The sequence below is a fragment of the Osmia lignaria genome, unplaced genomic scaffold, assembly GCF_051020975.1.
Source record: "Osmia lignaria lignaria isolate PbOS001 unplaced genomic scaffold, iyOsmLign1 scaffold0002, whole genome shotgun sequence".
Classification (NCBI taxonomy): Eukaryota; Metazoa; Arthropoda; class Insecta; order Hymenoptera; family Megachilidae; genus Osmia; species Osmia lignaria.
The window spans coordinates 29,310,893-29,333,181 of record NW_027478159.1 but is presented as its reverse complement, the minus strand read 5'-3'; positions in this window follow the sequence as shown (position 1 = coordinate 29,333,181).

Here is a 22,289-nt window from a genome sequence, read left to right as displayed (position 1 = left end):
CTTCCCTTGAGATGAATCTGCAAATATCTCGGAAACGAAGCGAGCTATGGCAAAATGTTAAGAGACCTTTTTTGTAGAGAATAATGTTTCCTACAATTTACCTTCTATGATATTTTTTGATCAGAAGCGTAGTTTTCGAGATATATCGAGATATTTAAAAGTTCCGAAGCCGCACCAACATAATAGAGATACAGAAACACCGTGGCCCCTTTCTTTGAGATAACTCTGCACTATTGCGAGCTGCAAATGCCACTTCCAGCTTAGCTGTGCAGTGGAAGAACAACAAGAAGAAGAAATATCTCGAAATATGTCCGTCAGGCCAGTTCCTTTGAGCTGAATCTGCAAATATCTCGGAAACGAAGCGAGCTATGGCAAAATGTTAAGAGACGTTTTTTGTAGAGAATTATGTTTCCTACAATTTATGTTCTATGATATTTTTTGATCAGAAGCGTAGTTCTCGAGATATATCAAGATATTTAAAAGTTCCGAAGCCGCACCAACATAATAGGGATACAGAAACACCGTGGCCCCGTTCTTTGAGATAACTCTGCACTAGTGCGAGCCGCAAATGCCACTTCCAGCTTAGCTGTGCAGAAGAAGAACAACAAGAAGAAGAAATATCTCGAAATATGTCCGTCAGGCCCCTTCCCTTGAGATAAATCTGCAAATATCTCGGAAACGAAGCGAGCTATGGCAAAATGTTAAGAGACCTTTTTTGTAGAGAATTAAGTTTCCTACTTTTTATGTTGTATGATATTTTTTGATCAGATGCGTAGTTCTCGAGATATATCAAGATATTTAAAAGTTCCGAAACCGCACCAACATAATAGAGATACAGAAACACCGTGGCCCCTTTCTTTGAGATAACTCTGCACTATTGCGAGCTGCAAATGCCACTTCCAGCTTAGCTGTGCAGAGGAAGAACAACAAGAAGAAGAAATATCTCGAAATATGTCCGTCAGGCCAGTTCCTTTGAGCTGAATCTGCAAATATCTCGGAAACGAAGCGAGCTATGGCAAAATGTTAAGAGACGTTTTTTGTAGAGAATTATGTTTCCTACAATTTATGTTCTATGATATTTTTTGATCAGAAGCGTAGTTTTCGAGATATATCGAGATATTTAAAAGTTCCGAGGCCGCACCAACATAATAGGGATACAGAAACACCGTGGCCCCTTTCTTTGAGATAACTCTGCACTATTGCGACCTGCAAATGCCACTTCCAGCTCAGCTGTGCAGAAGAAGAACAACAAGAAGAAGAAATATCTCGAAATATGTCCGTTAGGCCCCTTCCCTTGAGATAAATCTGCAAATATCTCGGAAACGAAGCGAGCTATGGCAAAATGTTAAGAGACCTTTTTTGTAGAGAATTAAGTTTCCTACTTTTTATGTTCTATGATATTTTTTGATCAGAAGCGTAGTTTTCGAGATATATCGAGATATTTAAAAGTTCCGAAGCCGCACCAACATAATAGAGATACAGAAACACCGTGGACCCTTTCTTTGAGATAACTCTGCACTAGTGCGAGCCGCAAATGCCACTTCCAGCTTAGCTGTGCAGAAGAAGAACAACAAGAAGAAGAAATATCTCGAAATACGTCCGTCAGGCCCCTTCCCTTGAGATAAATCTGCAAATATCTCGGAAACGAAGCGAGCTATGGCAAAATGTTAAGAGACCTTTTTTGTAGAGAATTAAGTTTCCTACTTTTTATGTTGTATGATATTTTTTGATCAGAAGCGTAGTTTTCGAGATATATCGAGATATTTAAAAGTTCCGAGGCCGCACCAACATAATAGGGATACAGAAACACCGTGGCCCCTTTCTTTGAGATAACTCTGCACTAGTGCGAGCCGCAAATGCCACTTCCAGCTTAGCTGTGCAGAAGAAGAACAACAAGAAGAAGAAATATCTCGAAATATGTCCGTCTGGCCCCTTCCCTTGAGATAAATCTGCAAATATCTCGGAAACGAAGAGAGCTATGGCAAAATGTTAAGAGACCTTTTTTGTAGAGAATTATGTTTCCTACAATTTATGTTCTATGATATTTTTTGATCAGATGCGTAGTTCTCGAGATATATCAAGATATTTAAAAGTTCCGAAGCCACACCAACATAATAGAGATACAGAAACACCGTGGCCCCTTTCTTTGAGATAACTCTGCACCATTGCGTGCTGTAAATGCCACTTCCAGCTTAGCTGTGCAGAAGAAGAACAACAAGAAGAAGAAATATCTCGAAATATGTCCGTCAGGCCCCTTCCCTTGAGATATATCTGCAAATATCTCGGAAACGAAGCGAGCTATGGCAAAATCTTAAGAGACCTTTTTTGTAGAGAATTAAGTTTCCTACTTTTTATGTTGTATGATATTTTTTGATCAGATGCGTAGTTCTCGAGATATATCAAGATATTTAAAAGTTCCGAAGCCGCACCAACATAATAGAGATACAGAAACACCGTGGCCCCTTTGATTGAGATAACTCTGCACTATTGCGAGCTGGAAATGCCACTTCCAGCTTAGCTGTGCAGAAGAAGAACAACAAGAAGAAGAAATATCTCGAAATATGTCCGTCAGGCCACTTCCCTTGAGATAAATCTGCAAATATCTCGGAAACGAAGCGAGCTATGGCAAAATGTTAAGAGACCTTTTTTGTAGAGAATTAAGTTTCCTACTTTTTATGTTCGATGATATTTTTTGATCAGATGCGTAGTTCTCGAGATATATCAAGATATTTAAAAGTTCCGAAGCTGCACCAACATAATAGAGGTACAGAAACACCGTGGCCTCTTTCTTTGAGATAACTCTGCACTATTGCGAGCTGCAAATGCCGCTTCGAGCTTAGCTGTGCAGAAGAAGAACAACAAGAAGAAGAAATATCTCGAAATATGTCCGTCAGACCCCTTCCCTTGAGATGAATCTGCAAATATCTCGGAAACGAAGCGAGCTATGGCAAAATGTTAAGAGACCTTTTTTGTAGAGAATAATGTTTCCTACAATTTACCTTCTATGATATTTTTTGATCAGAAGCGTAGTTTTCGAGATATATCGAGATATTTAAAAGTTCCGAAGCCGCACCAACATAATAGAGATACAGAAACACCGTGGCCCCTTTCTTTGAGATAACTCTGCACTATTGCGAGCTGCAAATGCCACTTCCAGCTTAGCTGTGCAGTGGAAGAACAACAAGAAGAAGAAATATCTCGAAATATGTCCGTCAGGCCAGTTCCTTTGAGCTGAATCTGCAAATATCTCGGAAACGAAGCGAGCTATGGCAAAATGTTAAGAGACGTTTTTTGTAGAGAATTATGTTTCCTACAATTTATGTTCTATGATATTTTTTGATCAGAAGCGTAGTTCTCGAGATATATCAAGATATTTAAAAGTTCCGAAGCCGCACCAACATAATAGGGATACAGAAACACCGTGGCCCCGTTCTTTGAGATAACTCTGCACTAGTGCGAGCCGCAAATGCCACTTCCAGCTTAGCTGTGCAGAAGAAGAACAACAAGAAGAAGAAATATCTCGAAATATGTCCGTCAGGCCCCTTCCCTTGAGATAAATCTGCAAATATCTCGGAAACGAAGCGAGCTATGGCAAAATGTTAAGAGACCTTTTTTGTAGAGAATTAAGTTTCCTACTTTTTATGTTGTATGATATTTTTTGATCAGATGCGTAGTTCTCGAGATATATCAAGATATTTAAAAGTTCCGAAACCGCACCAACATAATAGAGATACAGAAACACCGTGGCCCCTTTCTTTGAGATAACTCTGCACTATTGCGAGCTGCAAATGCCACTTCCAGCTTAGCTGTGCAGAGGAAGAACAACAAGAAGAAGAAATATCTCGAAATATGTCCGTCAGGCCAGTTCCTTTGAGCTGAATCTGCAAATATCTCGGAAACGAAGCGAGCTATGGCAAAATGTTAAGAGACGTTTTTTGTAGAGAATTATGTTTCCTACAATTTATGTTCTATGATATTTTTTGATCAGAAGCGTAGTTTTCGAGATATATCGAGATATTTAAAAGTTCCGAGGCCGCACCAACATAATAGGGATACAGAAACACCGTGGCCCCTTTCTTTGAGATAACTCTGCACTAGTGCGAGCCGCAAATGCCACTTCCAGCTTAGCTGTGCAGAAGAAGAACAACAAGAAGAAGAAATATCTCGAAATATGTCCGTCAGGCCTCTTCCCTTGAGATAAATCTGCAAATATCTCGGAAACGAAGCGAGCTATGGCAAAATGTTAAGAGACCTTTTTTGTAGAGAATTATGTTTCCTACAATTTATGTTCTATGATATTTTTTGATCAGATGCGTAGTTCTCGAGATATATCAAGATATTTATAAGTTCCGAAGCCACACCAACATAATAGAGATACAGAAACACCGTGGCCCCTTTCTTTGAGATAACTCTGCACTATTGCGAGCTGCAAATGCCACTTCCAGCTTAGCTGTGCAGAAGAAGAACAACAAGAAGAAGAAATATCTCGAAATATGTCCGTCAGGCCACTTCCCTTGAGATAAATCTGCAAATATCTCGGAAACGAAGCGAGCTATGGCAAAATGTTAAGAGACCTTTTTTGTAGAGAATTAAGTTTCCTACTTTTTATGTTCGATGATATTTTTTGATCAGATGCGTAGTTCTCGAGATATATCAAGATATTTAAAAGTTCCGAAGCTGCACCAACATAATAGAGGTACAGAAACACCGTGGCCCCTTTCTTTGAGATAACTCTGCACTATTGCGAGCTGCAAATGCCACTTCCAGCTTAGCTGTGCAGAGGAAGAACAACAAGAAGAAGAAATATCTCGAAATATGTCCGTCAGGCCAGTTCCTTTGAGCTGAATCTGCAAATATCTCGGAAACGAAGCGAGCTATGGCAAAATGTTAAGAGACCTTTTTTGTAGAGAATTATGTTTCCTACAATTTATGTTCTATGATATTTTTTGATCAGAAGCGTAGTTTTCGAGATATATCGAGATATTTAAAAGTTCCGAAGACGCACCAACATAATAGAGATACAGAAACACCGTGGCCCCTTTCTTTGAGATAACTGTGCACTAGTGCGAGCCGCAAATGCAACTTCCAGCTTAGCTGTGCAGAAGAAGAACAACAAGATGAAGAAATATCTCGAAATATGTCCGTCAGGCCCCTTCCCTTGAGATAAATCTGCAAATGTCTCGGAAACGAAGCGAGCTATGGCAAAATGTTAAGAGACCTTTTTTGTAGAGAATTAAGTTTCCTACTTTTTATGTTCTATGATATTTTTTGATCAGATGCGTAGTTCTCGAGATATATCAAGATATTTAACAGTTCCGAAGCCGCACCAACATAATAGAGATACAGAAACACAGTGGCCCCTTTCTTTGAGATAACTCTGCACTATTGCGAGCTGCAAATGCCACTTCCAGCTTAGCTGTGCAGAGGAAGAACAACAAGAAGAAGAAATATCTCGAAATATGTCCGTCAGGCCAGTTCCTTTGAGCTGAATCTGCAAATATCTCGGAAACGAAGCGATCTATGGCAAAATGTTAAGAGACCTTTTTTGTAGAGAATTATGTTTCCTACAATTTATGTTCTATGATATTTTTTGATCAGAAGCGTAGTTTTCGAGATATATCGAGATATTTAAAAGTTCCGAGGCCGCACCAACATAATAGGGATACAGAAACACCGTGGCCCCTTTCTTTGAGATAACTCTGCACTAGTGCGAGCCGCAAATGCCACTTCCAGCTTAGCTGTGCAGAAGAAGAACAACAAGAAGAAGAAATATCTCGAAATATGTCCGTCAGGCCCCTTCCCTTGAGATAAATCTGCAAATATCTCGGAAACGAAGCGAGCTATGGCAAAATGTTAAGAGACCTTTTTTGTAGAGAATTATGTTTCCTACAATTTATGTTCTATGATATTTTTTGATCAGATGCGTAGTTCTCGAGATATATCAAGATATTTAAAAGTTCCGAAGCCACACCAACATAATAGAGATACAGAAACACCGTGGCCCCTTTCATTGAGATAACTCTGCACTATTGCGAGCTGGAAATGCCACTTCCAGCTTAGCTGTGCAGAAGAAGAACAACAAGAAGAAGAAATATCTCGAAATATGTCCGTCACACCCCTTCCCTTGAGATGAATCTGCAAATATCTCGGAAACGAAGCGAGCTATGGCAAAATGTTAAGAGACCTTTTTTGTAGCGAATAATGTTTCCTACAATTTACCTTCTATGATATTTTTTGATCAGAAGCGTAGTTTTCGAGATATATCGAGATATTTAAAAGTTCCGAAGCCGCACCAACATAATAGAGATACAGAAACACCGTGGCCCCTTTCTTTGAGATAACTCTGCACTATTGCGACCTGCAAATGCCACTTCCAGCTCAGCTGTGCAGAAGAAGAACAACAAGAAGAAGAAATATCTCGAAATATGTCCGTTAGGCCCCTTCCCTTGAGATAAATCTGCAAATATCTCGGAAACGAAGCGAGCTATGGCAAAATGTTAAGAGACCTTTTTTGTAGAGAATTAAGTTTCCTACTTTTTATGTTCTATGATATTTTTTGATCAGAAGCGTAGTTTTCGAGATATATCGAGATATTTAAAAGTTCCGAAGCCGCACCAACATAATAGAGATACAGAAACACCGTGGTCCCTTTCTTTGAGATAACTCTGCACTAGTGCGAGCCGCAAATGCCACTTCCAGCTTAGCTGTGCAGAAGAAGAACAACAAGAAGAAGAAATATCTCGAAATACGTCCGTCAGGCCCCTTCCCTTGAGATAAATCTGCAAATATCTCGGAAACGAAGCGAGCTATGGCAAAATGTTAAGAGACCTTTTTTGTAGAGAATTAAGTTTCCTACTTTTTATGTTGTATGATATTTTTTGATCAGATGCGTAGTTCTCGAGATATATCAAGATATTTAAAAGTTCCGAAACCGCACCAACATAATAGAGATACAGAAACACCGTGGCCCCTTTCTTTGAGATAACTCTGCCCTATTGCGAGCTGCAAATGCCACTTCCAGCTTAGCTGTGCAGAGGAAGAACAACAAGAAGAAGAAATATCTCGAAATATGTCCGTCAGGCCAGTTCCTTTGAGCTGAATCTGCAAATATCTCGGAAACGAAGCGAACTATGGCAAAATGTTAAGAGACGTTTTTTGTAGAGAATTATGTTTCCTACAATTTATGTTCTATGATATTTTTTGATCAGAAGCGTAGTTTTCGAGATATATCGAGATATTTAAAAGTTCCGAGGCCGCACCAACATAATAGGGATACAGAAACACCGTGGCCCCTTTCTTTGAGATAACTCTGCACTAGTGCGAGCCGCAAATGCCACTTCCAGCTTAGCTGTGCAGAAGAAGAACAACAAGAAGAAGAAATATCTCGAAATATGTCCGTCAGGCCCCTTCCCTTGAGATAAATCTGCAAATATCTCGGAAACGAAGCGAGCTATGGCGAAATGTTAAGAGACCTTTTTTGTAGAGAATTAAGTTTCCTACTTTTTATCTTCTATGATATTTTTTGATCAGATGCGTAGTTATCGAGATATATCAAGATATTTAAAAGTTCCGAAGCCGCACCAACATAATAGAGATACAGAAACACCGTGGCCCCTCTCTTTGAGATAACTCTGCACTATTGCGAGCTGCAAATGCCACTTCCAGCTTAGCTGTGCAGAAGAAGAACAACAAGAAGAAGAAATATCTCGAAATATGTCCGTCAGGCCCCTTCCCTTGAGATAAATCTGCAAATATCTCGGAAACGAAGCGAGCTATGGCAAAATGTTAAGAGACCTTTCTTGTAGAGAATTAAGTTTCCTACTTTTTATGTAGTATGATATTTTCTGATCAGATGCGTAGTTCTCGAGATATATCAAGATATTTAAAAGTTCCGAAGCCGCACCAACATAATAGAGATACAGAAACACCGTGGCCCCTTTCTTTGAGATAACTCTGCACTATTGCGCGCTGCAAATGCCACTTCCAGCTTAGCTGTGCAGAAGAAGAACAACAACAAGAAGAAATATCTCGAAATATGTCTGTCAGGCCCCTTCCCTTGAGATAAATCTGCAAATATCTCGGAAACGAAGCGAGCTATGGCAAAATGTTAAGAGACCTTTTTTGTAGAGAATTAAGTTTCCTACTTTTTATGTTGTATGATATTTTTTGATCAGATGCGTAGTTCTCGAGATATATCAAGATATTTAAAAGTTCCGAAACCGCACCAACATAATAGAGATACAGAAACACCGTGGCCCCTTTCTTTGAGATAACTCTGCACTATTGCGAGCTGCAAATGCCACTTCCAGCTTAGCTGTGCAGAGGAAGAACAACAAGAAGAAGAAATATCTCGAAATATGTCCGTCAGGCCAGTTCCTTTGAGCTGAATCTGCAAATATCTCGGAAACGAAGCGAGCTATGGCAAAATGTTAAGAGACGTTTTTTGTAGAGAATTATGTTTCCTACAATTTATGTTCTATGATATTTTTTGATCAGAAGCGTAGTTTTCGAGATATATCGAGATATTTAAAAGTTCCGAGGCCGCACCAACATAATAGGGATACAGAAACACCGTGGCCCCTTTCTTTGAGATAACTCTGCACTAGTGCGAGCCGCAAATGCCACTTCCAGCTTAGCTGTGCAGAAGAAGAACAACAAGAAGAAGAAATATCTCGAAATATGTCCGTCAGGCCCCTTCCCTTGAGATAAATCTGCAAATATCTCGGAAACGAAGCGAGCTATGGCAAAATGTTAAGAGACCTTTTTTGTAGAGAATTATGTTTCCTACAATTTATGTTCTATGATATTTTTTGATCAGATGCGTAGTTCTCGAGATATATCAAGATATTTATAAGTTCCGAAGCCACACCAACATAATAGAGATACAGAAACACCGTGGCCCCTTTCTTTGAGATAACTCTGCACTATTGCGAGCTGCAAATGCCACTTCCAGCTTAGCTGTGCAGAAGAAGAACAACAAGAAGAAGAAATATCTCGAAATATGTCCGTCAGGCCACTTCCCTTGAGATAAATCTGCAAATATCTCGGAAACGAAGCGAGCTATGGCAAAATGTTAAGAGACCTTTTTTGTAGAGAATTAAGTTTCCTACTTTTTATGTTCGATGATATTTTTTGATCAGATGCGTAGTTCTCGAGATATATCAAGATATTTAAAAGTTCCGAAGCTGCACCAACATAATAGAGGTACAGAAACACCGTGGCCCCTTTCTTTGAGATAACTCTGCACTATTGCGAGCTGCAAATGCCACTTCCAGCTTAGCTGTGCAGAGGAAGAACAACAAGAAGAAGAAATATCTCGAAATATGTCCGTCAGGCCAGTTCCTTTGAGCTGAATCTGCAAATATCTCGGAAACGAAGCGAGCTATGGCAAAATGTTAAGAGACCTTTTTTGTAGAGAATTATGTTTCCTACAATTTATGTTCTATGATATTTTTTGATCAGAAGCGTAGTTTTCGAGATATATCGAGATATTTAAAAGTTCCGAAGACGCACCAACATAATAGAGATACAGAAACACCGTGGCCCCTTTCTTTGAGATAACTGTGCACTAGTGCGAGCCGCAAATGCAACTTCCAGCTTAGCTGTGCAGAAGAAGAACAACAAGAAGAAGAAATATCTCGAAATATGTCCGTCAGGCCCCTTCCCTTGAGATAAATCTGCAAATGTCTCGGAAACGAAGCGAGCTATGGCAAAATGTTAAGAGACCTTTTTTGTAGAGAATTAAGTTTCCTACTTTTTATGTTCTATGATATTTTTTGATCAGATGCGTAGTTCTCGAGATATATCAAGATATTTAACAGTTCCGAAGCTGCACCAACATAATAGAGATACAGAAACACAGTGGCCCCTTTCTTTGAGATAACTCTGCACTATTGCGACCTGCAAATGCCACTTCCAGCTTAGCTGTGCAGAGGAAGAACAACAAGAAGAAGAAATATCTCGAAATATGTCCGTCAGGCCAGTTCCTTTGAGCTGAATCTGCAAATATCTCGGAAACGAAGCGATCTATGGCAAAATGTTAAGAGACCTTTTTTGTAGAGAATTATGTTTCCTACAATTTATGTTCTATGATATTTTTTGATCAGAAGCGTAGTTTTCGAGATATATCGAGATATTTAAAAGTTCCGCGGCCGCACCAACATAATAGGGATACAGAAACACCGTGGCCCCTTTCTTTGAGATAACTCTGCACTAGTGCGAGCCGCAAATGCCACTTCCAGCTTAGCTGTGCAGAAGAAGAACAACAAGAAGAAGAAATATCTCGAAATATGTCCGTCAGGCCCCTTCCCTTGAGATAAATCTGCAAATATCTCGGAAACGAAGCGAGCTATGGCAAAATGTTAAGAGACCTTTTTTGTAGAGAATTATGTTTCCTACAATTTATGTTCTATGATATTTTTTGATCAGATGCGTAGTTCTCGAGATATATCAAGATATTTAAAAGTTCCGAAGCCACACCAACATAATAGAGATACAGAAACACCGTGGCCCCTTTCATTGAGATAACTCTGCACTATTGCGAGCTGGAAATGCCACTTCCAGCTTAGCTGTGCAGAAGAAGAACAACAAGAAGAAGAAATATCTCGAAATATGTCCGTCACACCCCTTCCCTTGAGATGAATCTGCAAATATCTCGGAAACGAAGCGAGCTATGGCAAAATGTTAAGAGACCTTTTTTGTAGCGAATAATGTTTCCTACAATTTACCTTCTATGATATTTTTTGATCAGAAGCGTAGTTTTCGAGATATATCGAGATATTTAAAAGTTCCGAAGCCGCACCAACATAATAGAGATACAGAAACACCGTGGCCCCTTTCTTTGAGATAACTCTGCACTATTGCGACCTGCAAATGCCACTTCCAGCTCAGCTGTGCAGAAGAAGAACAACAAGAAGAAGAAATATCTCGAAATATGTCCGTTAGGCCCCTTCCCTTGAGATAAATCTGCAAATATCTCGGAAACGAAGCGAGCTATGGCAAAATGTTAAGAGACCTTTTTTGTAGAGAATTAAGTTTCCTACTTTTTATGTTCTATGATATTTTTTGATCAGAAGCGTAGTTTTCGAGATATATCGAGATATTTAAAAGTTCCGAAGCCGCACCAACATAATAGAGATACAGAAACACCGTGGTCCCTTTCTTTGAGATAACTCTGCACTAGTGCGAGCCGCAAATGCCACTTCCAGCTTAGCTGTGCAGAAGAAGAACAACAAGAAGAAGAAATATCTCGAAATACGTCCGTCAGGCCCCTTCCCTTGAGATAAATCTGCAAATATCTCGGAAACGAAGCGAGCTATGGCAAAATGTTAAGAGACCTTTTTTGTAGAGAATTAAGTTTCCTACTTATTATGTTGTATGATATTTTTTGATCAGATGCGTAGTTCTCGAGATATATCAAGATATTTAAAAGTTCCGAAACCGCACCAACATAATAGAGATACAGAAACACCGTGGCCCCTTTCTTTGAGATAACTCTGCCCTATTGCGAGCTGCAAATGCCACTTCCAGCTTAGCTGTGCAGAGGAAGAACAACAAGAAGAAGAAATATCTCGAAATATGTCCGTCAGGCCAGTTCCTTTGAGCTGAATCTGCAAATATCTCGGAAACGAAGCGAGCTATGGCAAAATGTTAAGAGACGTTTTTTGTAGAGAATTATGTTTCCTACAATTTATGTTCTATGATATTTTTTGATCAGAAGCGTAGTTTTCGAGATATATCGAGATATTTAAAAGTTCCGAGGCCGCACCAACATAATAGGGATACAGAAACACCGTGGCCCCTTTCTTTGAGATAACTCTGCACTAGTGCGAGCCGCAAATGCCACTTCCAGCTTAGCTGTGCAGAAGAAGAACAACAAGAAGAAGAAATATCTCGAAATATGTCCGTCAGGCCCCTTCCCTTGAGATAAATCTGCAAATATCTCGGAAACGAAGCGAGCTATGGCAAAATGTTAAGAGACCTTTTTTGTAGAGAATTATGTTTCCTACAATTTATGTTCTATGATATTTTTTGATCAGATGCGTAGTTCTCGAGATATATCAAGATATTTAAAAGTTCCGAAGCCACACCAACATAATAGAGATACAGAAACACCGTGGCCCCTTTCTTTGAGATAACTCTGCACCATTGCGAGCTGTAAATGCCACTTCCAGCTTAGCTGTGCAGAAGAAGAACAACAAGAAGATGAAATATCCCGAAATATGTCCGTCAGGCCCCTTCCCTTGAGATATATCTGCAAATATCTCGGAAACGAAGCGAGCTATGGCAAAATGTTAAGAGACCTTTTTTGTAGAGAATTATGTTTCCTACAATTTATGTTCTATGATATTTTTTGATCAGAAGCGTAGTTTTCGAGATATATCGAGATATTTAAAAGTTCCGAAGACGCACCAACATAATAGAGATACAGAAACACCGTGGCCCCTTTCTTTGAGATAACTGTGCACTAGTGCGAGCCGCAAATGCAACTTCCAGCTTAGCTGTGCAGAAGAAGAACAACAAGAAGAAGAAATATCTCGAAATATGTCCGTCAGGCCCCTTCCCTTGAGATAAATCTGCAAATGTCTCGGAAACGAAGCGAGCTATGGCAAAATGTTAAGAGACCTTTTTTGTAGAGAATTAAGTTTCCTACTTTTTATGTTCTATGATATTTTTTGATCAGATGCGTAGTTCTCGAGATATATCAAGATATTTAACAGTTCCGAAGCCGCACCAACATAATAGAGATACAGAAACACAGTGGCCCCTTTCTTTGAGATAACTCTGCACTATTGCGAGCTGCAAATGCCACTTCCAGCTTAGCTGTGCAGAGGAAGAACAACAAGAAGAAGAAATATCTCGAAATATGTCCGTCAGGCCAGTTCCTTTGAGCTGAATCTGCAAATATCTCGGAAACGAAGCGATCTATGGCAAAATGTTAAGAGACGTTTTTTGTAGAGAATTATGTTTCCTACAATTTATGTTCTGTGATATTTTTTGATCAGAAGCGTAGTTTTCGAGATATATCGAGATATTTAAAAGTTCCGAGGCCGCACCAACATAATAGGGATACAGAAACACCGTGGCCCCTTTCTTTGAGATAACTCTGCACTAGTGCGAGCCGCAAATGCCACTTCCAGCTTAGCTGTGCAGAAGAAGAACAACAAGAAGAAGAAATATCTCGAAATATGTCCGTCAGGCCCCTTCCCTTGAGATAAATCTGCAAATATCTCGGAAACGAAGCGAGCTATGGCAAAATGTTAAGAGACCTTTTTTGTAGAGAATTATGTTTCCTACAATTTATGTTCTATGATATTTTTTGATCAGAAGCGTAGTTTTCGAGATATATCGAGATATTTAAAAGTTCCGAAGACGCACCAACATAATAGAGATACAGAAACACCGTGGCCCCTTTCTTTGAGATAACTCTGCACTATTGCGAGCTGGAAATGCCACTTCCAGCTTAGCTGTGCAGAAGAAGAACAACAAGAAGAAGAAATATCTCGAAATATGTCCATCAGGACCCTTCCCTTGAGATATATCTGCAAATATCTCGGAAACGAAGCGAGCTATGGCAAAATGTTAAGGGACCTTTTTTGTAGAGAATAATGTTTCCTACAATTTACGTTCTATGATATTTTTTGATCAGAAGCGTAGTTTTCGAGATATATCGAAATATTTTAAAGTTCCGAAGCCGCACCAACATAATAGAGATACAGAAACACCGTGGCCCCTCTCTTTGAGATAACTCTGCACTATTGCGAGCTGCAAATGCCACTTCCAGCTTAGCTGTGCAGAAGAAGAACAACAAGAAGAAGAAATATCTCGAAATATGTCCGTCAGGCCCCTTCCCTTGAGATAAATCTGCAAATATCTCGGAAACGAAGCGAGCTATGGCAAAATGTTAGGAGACCTTTCTTGTAGAGAATTAAGTTTCCTACTTTTTATGTAGTATGATATTTTCTGATCAGATGCGTAGTTCTCGAGATATATCAAGATATTTAAAAGTTCCGAAGCCGCACCAACATAATAGAGATACAGAAACACCGTGGCCCCTTTCTTTGAGATAACTCTGCACTATTGCGCGCTGCAAATGCCACTTCCAGCTTAGCTGTGCAGAAGAAGAACAACAACAAGAAGAAATATCTCGAAATATGTCCGTCAGGCCCCTTCCCTTGAGATAAATCTGCAAATATCTCGGAAACGAAGCGAGCTATGGCAAAATGTTAAGGGACCTTTTTTGTAGAGAATAATGTTTCCTACAATTTACGTTCTATGATATTTTTTGATCAGAAGCGTAGTTTTCGAGATATATCGAAATATTTTAAAGTTCCGAAGCCGCACCAACATAATAGAGATACAGAAACACCGTGGCCACTTTCTTTGAGATAACTCTGCACTATTGCGACCTGCAAATGCCACTTCCAGCTCAGCTGTGCAGAAGAAGAACAACAAGAAGAAGAAATATCTCGAAATATGTCCGTCAGGTCCCTTCCCTTGAGATAAATCTGCAAATATCTCGGAAACGAAGCGAGCTATGGCGAAATGTTAAGAGACCTTTTTTGTAGAGAATTAAGTTTCCTACTTTTTATCTTCTATGATATTTTTTGATCAGATGCGTAGTTCTCGAGATATATCAAGATATTTAAAAGTTCCGAAGCCGCACCAACATAATAGAGATACAGAAACACCGTGGCCCCTCTCTTTGAGATAACTCTGCACTATTGCGAGCTGCAAATGCCACTTCCAGCTTAGCTGTGCAGAAGAAGAACAACAAGAAGAAGAAATATCTCGAAATATGTCCGTCAGGCCCCTTCCCTTGAGATAAATCTGCAAATATCTCGGAAACGAAGCGAGCTATGGCAAAATGTTAAGAGACCTTTCTTGTAGAGAATTAAGTTTCCTACTTTTTATGTAGTATGATATTTTTTGATCAGATGCGTAGTTCTCGAGATATATCAAGATATTTAAAAGTTCCGAAGCCGCACCAACATAATAGAGATACAGAAACACCGTGGACCCTTTCTTTGAGATAACTCTGCACTATTGCGCGCTGCAAATGCCACTTCCAGCTTAGCTGTGCAGAAGAAGAACAACAACAAGAAGAAATATCTCGAAATATGTCCGTCAGGCCCCTTCCCTTGAGATAAATCTGCAAATATCTCGGAAACGAAGCGAGCTATGGCAAAATGTTAAGAGACCTTTTTTGTAGAGAATAATGTTTCCTACAATTTACGTTCTATGATATTTTTTGATCAGAATCGTAGTTTTCAAGATATATCGAGATATTTAAAAGTTCCGAAGCCGCACCAACATAATAGAGATACAGAAACACCGTGGCCCCTTTCTTTGAGATAACTGTGCACTAGTGCGAGCCGCAAATGCCACTTCCAGCTTAGCTGTGCAGAAGAAGAACAACAAGAAGAAGAAATATCTCGAAATACGTCCGTCAGGCCCCTTCCCCTGAGATATATCTGCAAATATCTCGGAAACGAAGCGAGCTATGGCAAAATGTTCAGGGACCTTTTTTGTAGAGAATAATGTTTCCTACAATTTACGTTCTATGATATTTTTTGATCAGAAGCGTAGTTTTCGAGATATATCGAGATATTTAAAAGTTCCGAAGCCGCACCAACATAATAGAGATACAGAAACACCGTGGCCCCTTTCTTTGAGATAATTCTGCACTATTGCGAGCTGCAAATGCCACTTCCAGCTTAGCTGTGCAGAGGAAGAACAACAAGAAGAAGAAATATCTCGAAATATGTCCGTCAGGCCAGTTCCTTTGAGATAAATCTGCAAATATCTCGGAAACGAAGCGAGCTATGGCAAAATATTAAGAGACCTTTTTTGTAGAGAATTAAGTTTCCTACTTTTTACGTTCTATGATATTTTTTGATCAGATGCGTAGTTCTCGAGATATATCAAGATATTTAAAAGTTCCGAAGCCGCACCAACATAATAGAGATACAGAAACACCGTGGCCCCTTTCTTTGAGATAACTCTGCACTATTGCGAGCTGGAAATGCCACTTCCAGTTTAGGTGTGCAGAAGAAGAACAACAAGAAGAAGAAATATCTCGAAATATGTCCGTTAGGCCCCTTCCCTTGAGATAAATCTGCAAATATCTCGGAAACGAAGCGAGCTATGGCAAAATGTTAAGAGACGTTTTTTGTAGAGAATTATGTTTCCTACAATTTATGTTCTATGATATTTTTTGATCAGAAGCGTAGTTTTCGAGATATATCGAGATATTTAAAAGTTCCGAAGACGCACCAACATAATAGAGATACAGAAACACCGTGGCCCCTTTCTTTGAGATAACTGTGCACTAGTGCGAGCCGCAAATGCCACTTCCAGCTTAGCTGTGCAGAAGAAGAACAACAAGAAGAAGAAATATCTCGAAATATGTCCGTCAGGCCCCTTCCCTTGAGATATATCTGCAAATATCTCGGAAAGGAAGCGAGCTATGGCAAAATGTTAAGAGACCTCTTTTGTAGAGAATTAAGTTTCCTACTTTTCATGTTCTATGATATTTTTTGATCAGATGCGTAGTTCTCGAGATATATCAAGATATTTAAAAGTTCCGAAGCCGCACCAACATAATAGAGATACAGAAACACCGTGGCCCCTTTCTTTGAGATAAGTCTGCACTAGTGCGAGCCGCAAATGCCACTTCCAGCTTAGCTGTGCAGAAGAAGAACAACAAGAAGAAGAAATATCTCGAAATATGTCCGTCAGGCCCCTTCCCTTGAGATAAATCTGCAAATATCTCGGAAACGAAGCGAGCTCTGGCAAAATGTTAAGAGACCTTTTTTGTAGAGAATTAAGTTTCCTACTTTTTATGTTCTATGATATTTTTTGATCAGATGCGTAGTTCTCGAGATATATCAAGATATTTAAAAGTTCCGAAGCCGCACCAACATAATAGAGATACAGAAACACCGTGGCCCCTTTCTTTGAGATAACTCTGCACTATTGCGAGCTGCAAATGCCACTTCCAGCTTAGCTGTGCAGAGGAAGAACAACAAGAAGAAGAAATATCTCGAAATATGTCCGTCAGGCCAGTTCCTTTGAGCTGAATCTGCAAATATCTCGGAAACGAAGCGAGCTATGGCAAAATGTTAAGAGACGTTTTTTGTAGAGAATTATGTTTCCTACAATTTATGTTCTATGATATTTTTTGATCAGATGCGTAGTTCTCGAGATATATCAAGATATTTAAAAGTTCCGAAGCCGCACCAACATAATAGAGATACAGAAACACCGTGGCCCCTTTCTTTGAGATGACTCTGCACTATTGCGAGCTGCAAATGCCACTTCCAGCTTAGCTGTGCAGAAGAAGAACAACAAGAAGGAGAAATATCTCGAAATATGTCCGTCAGGCCCCTTCCCTTGAGATAAATCTGCAAATATCTCGGAAACGAAGCGAGCTATGGCAAAACGTTTAGAGACCTTTCTTGTAGAGAAATAAGTTTCCTACTTTTTATGTAGTATGATATTTTTTGATCAGATGCGTAGTTCTCGAGATATATCAAGATGTTTAAAAGTTCCGAAGCCGCACCAACATAATAGAGATACAGAAACACCGTGGCCCCTTTCTTTGAGATAACTCTGCACTATTGCGCGCTGCAAATGCCACTTCCAGCTTAGCTGTGCAGAAGAAGAACAACAAGAAGAAGAAATATCTCGAAATATGTCCGTTAGGCCCCTTCCCTTGAGATAAATCTGCAAATATCTCGGAAACGAAGCGAGCTATGGCAGAATGTTAAGAGACGTTTTTTGTAGAGAATTATGTTTCCTACAATTTATGTTCTATGATATTTTTTGATCAGAAGCGTAGTTCTCGAGATATATCGAGATATTTAAAAGTTCCGAAGCCGCACCAACATAATAGGGATACAGAAACACCGTGGCCCCTTTCTTTGAGATAACTCTGCACTAGTGCGAGCCGCAAATGCCACTTCCAGCTTAGCTGTGCAGAAGAAGAACAACAAGAAGAAGAAATATCTCGAAATATGTCCGCCAGGCCCCTTCCCTTGAGATAAATCTGCAAATATCTCGGAAACGAAGCGAGCTATGGCAAAATGTTAAGAGACCTTTTTTGTAGAGAATTAAGTTTCCTACTTTTTATGTTGTATGATATTTTTTGATCAGATGCGTAGTTCTCGAGATATATCAAGATATTTAAAAGTTCCGAAGCCGCACCAACATAATAGAGATACAGAAACACCGTGGCCCCTTTCTTTGAGATAACTCTGCACTATTGCGAGCTGCAAATGCCACTTCCAGCTTAGCTGTGCAGAGGAAGAACAACAAGAAGAAGAAATATCTCGAAATATGTCCGTCAGGCCCCTTCCCTTGAGATATATCTGCAAATATCTCGGAAACGAAGCGAGCTATTGCAAAATGTTGAGAGACCTTTTTTGTAGAGAATTATGTTTCCTACAATTTATGTTCTATGATATTTTTTGATCAGAATCGTAGTTCTCGAGATATATCGAGATATTTAAAAGTTCCGAAGCCGCACCAACATAATAGGGATACAGAAACACCGTGGCCCCTTTCTTTGAGATAACTCTGCACTAGTGCGAGCCGCAAATGCCACTTCCAGCTTAGCTGTGCAGAAGAAGAACAACAAGAAGAAGAAATATCTCGAAATATGTCCGTCAGGCCCCTTCCCTTGAGATAAATCTGCAAATATCTCGGAAACGAAGCGAGCTATGGCAGAATGTTAAGAGACGTTTTTTGTAGAGAATTATGTTTCCTACAATTTATGTTCTATGATATTTTTTGATCAGAATCGTAGTTCTCGAGATATATCGAGATATTTAAAAGTTCCGAAGCCGCACCAACATAATAGGGATACAGAAACACCGTGGCCCCTTTCTTTGAGATAACTCTGCACTAGTGCGAGCTGCAAATGCCACTTCCAGCTTAGCTGTGCAGAAGAAGAACAACAAGAAGAAGAAATATCTCGAAATATGTCCGTCAGGCCCCTTCCCTTGAGATAAATCTGCAAATATCTCGGAAACGAAGCGAGCTATGGCAGAATGATAAGAGACGTTTTTTGTAGAGAATTATGTTTCCTACAATTTATGTTCTATGATATTTTTTGATCAGAATCGTAGTTCTCGAGATATATCGAGATATTTAAAAGTTCCGAAGCCGCACCAACATAATAGGGATACAGAAACACCGTGGCCCCTTTCTTTGAGATAACTCTGCACTATTGCGAGCTGGAAATGCCACTTCCAGTTTAGCTGTGCAGAAGAAGAACAACAAGAAGAAGAAATATCTCGAAATATGTCCGTTAGACCCCTTCCCTTGAGATAAATCTGCAAATATCTCGGAAACGAAGCGAGCTATGGCAAAATGTTAAGAGACCTTTTTTGTAGAGAATTATGTTTCCTACAATTTATGTTCTATGATATTTTTTGATCAGAAGCGTAGTTCTCGAGATATATCGAGATATTTAAAAGTTCCGAAGCCGCACCAACATAATAGGGATACAGAAACACCGTGGCCCCTTTCTTTGAGATAACTCTGCACTAGTGCGAGCCGCAAATGCCACTTCCAGCTTAGCTGTGCAGAAGAAGAACAACAAGAAGAAGAAATATCTCGAAATATGTCCGTCAGGCCCCTTCCCTTGAGATAAATCTGCAAATATCTCGGAAACGAAGCGAGCTATGGCAAAATGTTAAGAGACGTTTTTTGTAGAGAATTAAGTTTCCCACTTTTTATGTTCTATGATATTTTTTGATCAGAAGCGTAGTTCTCGAGATATATCGAGATATTTAAAAGTTCCGAAGCCGCACCAACATAATAGGGATACAGAAACACCGTGGCCCCTTTCTTTGAGATAACTCTGCACTAGTGCGAGCCGCAAATGCCACTTCCAGCTTAGCTGTGCAGAAGAAGAACAACAAGAAGAAGAAATATCTCGAAATATGTCCGTCAGGCCCCTTCCCTTGAGATAAATCTGCAAATATCTCGGAAACGAAGCGAGCTATGGCAAAATGTTAAGAGACGTTTTTTGTAGAGAATTAAGTTTCCCACTTTTTATGTTCTATGATATTTTTTGATCAGAAGCGTAGTTCTCGAGATATATCGAGATATTTAAAAGTTCCGAAGCCGCACCAACATAATAGGGATACAGAAACACCGTGGCCCCTTTCTTTGAGATAACTCTGCACTAGTGCGAGCCGCAAATGCCACTTCCAGCTTAGCTGTGCAGAAGAAGAACAACAAGAAGAAGAAATATCTCGAAATATGTCCGTCAGGCCCCTTCCCTTGAGATAAATCTGCAAATATCTCGGAAACGAAGAGAGCTATGGCAAAATGTTAAGAGACCTTTTTTGTAGAAAATTAAGTTTCCTACTTTTCATGTTCTATGATATTTTTTGATCAGATGCGTAGTTCTCGAGATATATCAAGATATTTAACAGTTCCGAAGCCGCACCAACATAATAGAGATACAGAAACACCGTGGCCCCTCTCTTTGAGATAACTCTGCACTATTGCGAGCTGGAAATGCCACTTCCAGTTTAGCTGTGCAGAAGAAGAACAACAAGAAGAAGAAATATCTCGAAATATGTCCGTTAGGCCCCTTCCCTTGAGATAAATCTGCAAATATCTCGGAAACGAAGCGACCTATGGCAAAATGTTAAGAGACCTTTTTTGTAGAGAATTAAGTTTCCTACTTTTTATGTTGTATGATATTTTTTGATCAGATGCGTAGTTCTCGAGATATATCAAGATATTTAAAAGTTCCGAAGCCGCACCAACATAATAGAGATACAGAAACACCGTGGCCCCTCTCTTTGAGATAACTCTGCACTATTCCGAGCTGTAAATGCCACTTCCAGCTTAGCTGTGCAGAAGAAGAACAACAAGAAGAAGAAATATCTGGAAATATGTCCGTCAGGCCCCTTCCCTTGAGATATATCTGCAAATATCTCGGAAACGAAGCGAGCTATGGCAAAATGTTAAGAGACCTTTTTTGTAGAGAATTATGTTTCCTACAATTTATGTTCTATGATATTTTTTGATCAGAAGCGTAGTTCTCGAGATATATCGAGATATTTAAAAGTTCTGAAGCCGCACCAACATAATAGGGATACAGAAACACCGTGGCCCCTTTCTTTGAGATAACTCTGCACTAGTGCGAGCCGCAAATGCCACTTCCAGCTTAGCTGTGCAGAAGAAGAACAACAAGAAGAAGAAATATCTCGAAATATGTCCGTCAGGCCCCTTCCCTTGAGATAAATCTGCAAATATCTCGGAAACGAAGCGAGCTATGGCAGAATGTTAAGAGACGTTTTTTGTAGAGAATTATGTTTCCTACAATTTATGTTCTATGATATTTTTTGATCGGAAGCGTAGTTCTCGAGATATATCGAGATATTTAAAAGTTCCGAAGCCGCACCAACATAATAGGGATACAGAAACACCGTGGCCCCTTTCTTTGAGATAACTCTGCACTAGTGCGAGCCGCAAATGCCACTTCCAGCTTAGCTGTGCAGAAGAAGAACAACAAGAAGAAGAAATATCTCGAAATATGTCCGTCAGGCCCCTTCCCTTGAGATAAATCTGCAAATATCTCGGAAACGAAGCGAGCTATGGCAAAATGTTAAGAGACGTTTTTTGTAGAGAATTAAGTTTCCCACTTTTTATGTTCTATGATATTTTTTGATCAGATGCGTAGTTCTCGAGATATATCAAGATATTTAAAAGTTCCGAAGCCGCACCAACATAATAGAGATACAGAAACACCGTGGCCCCTTTCTTTGAGATAACTCTGCACTATTCCGAGCTGTAAATGCCACTTCCAGCTTAGCTGTGCAGAAGAAGAACAACAAGAAGAAGAAATATCTCGAAATATGTCCGTCAGGCCCCTTCCCTTGAGATATATCTGCAAATATCTCGGAAACGAAGCGAGCTATGGCAAAATGTTAAGAGACCTTTTTTGTAGAGACTTATGTTTCCTACAATTTATGTTGTATGATATTTTTTGATCAGAAGCGTAGTTTTCGAGATATATCGAGATATTTAAAAGTTCCGAAGCCGCACCAACATAATAGAGATACAGAAACACCGTGGCCCCTTTCTTTGAGATAACTGTGCACTAGTGCGAGCCGCAAATGCCACTTCCAGCTTAGCTGTGCAGAAGAAGAACAGCAAGAAGAAGAAATATCTCGAAATATGTCCGTCAGGCCCCTTCCCTTGAGATATATCTGCAAATATCTCGGAAACGAAGCGAGCTATGGCAAAATGTTAAGAGACCGTTT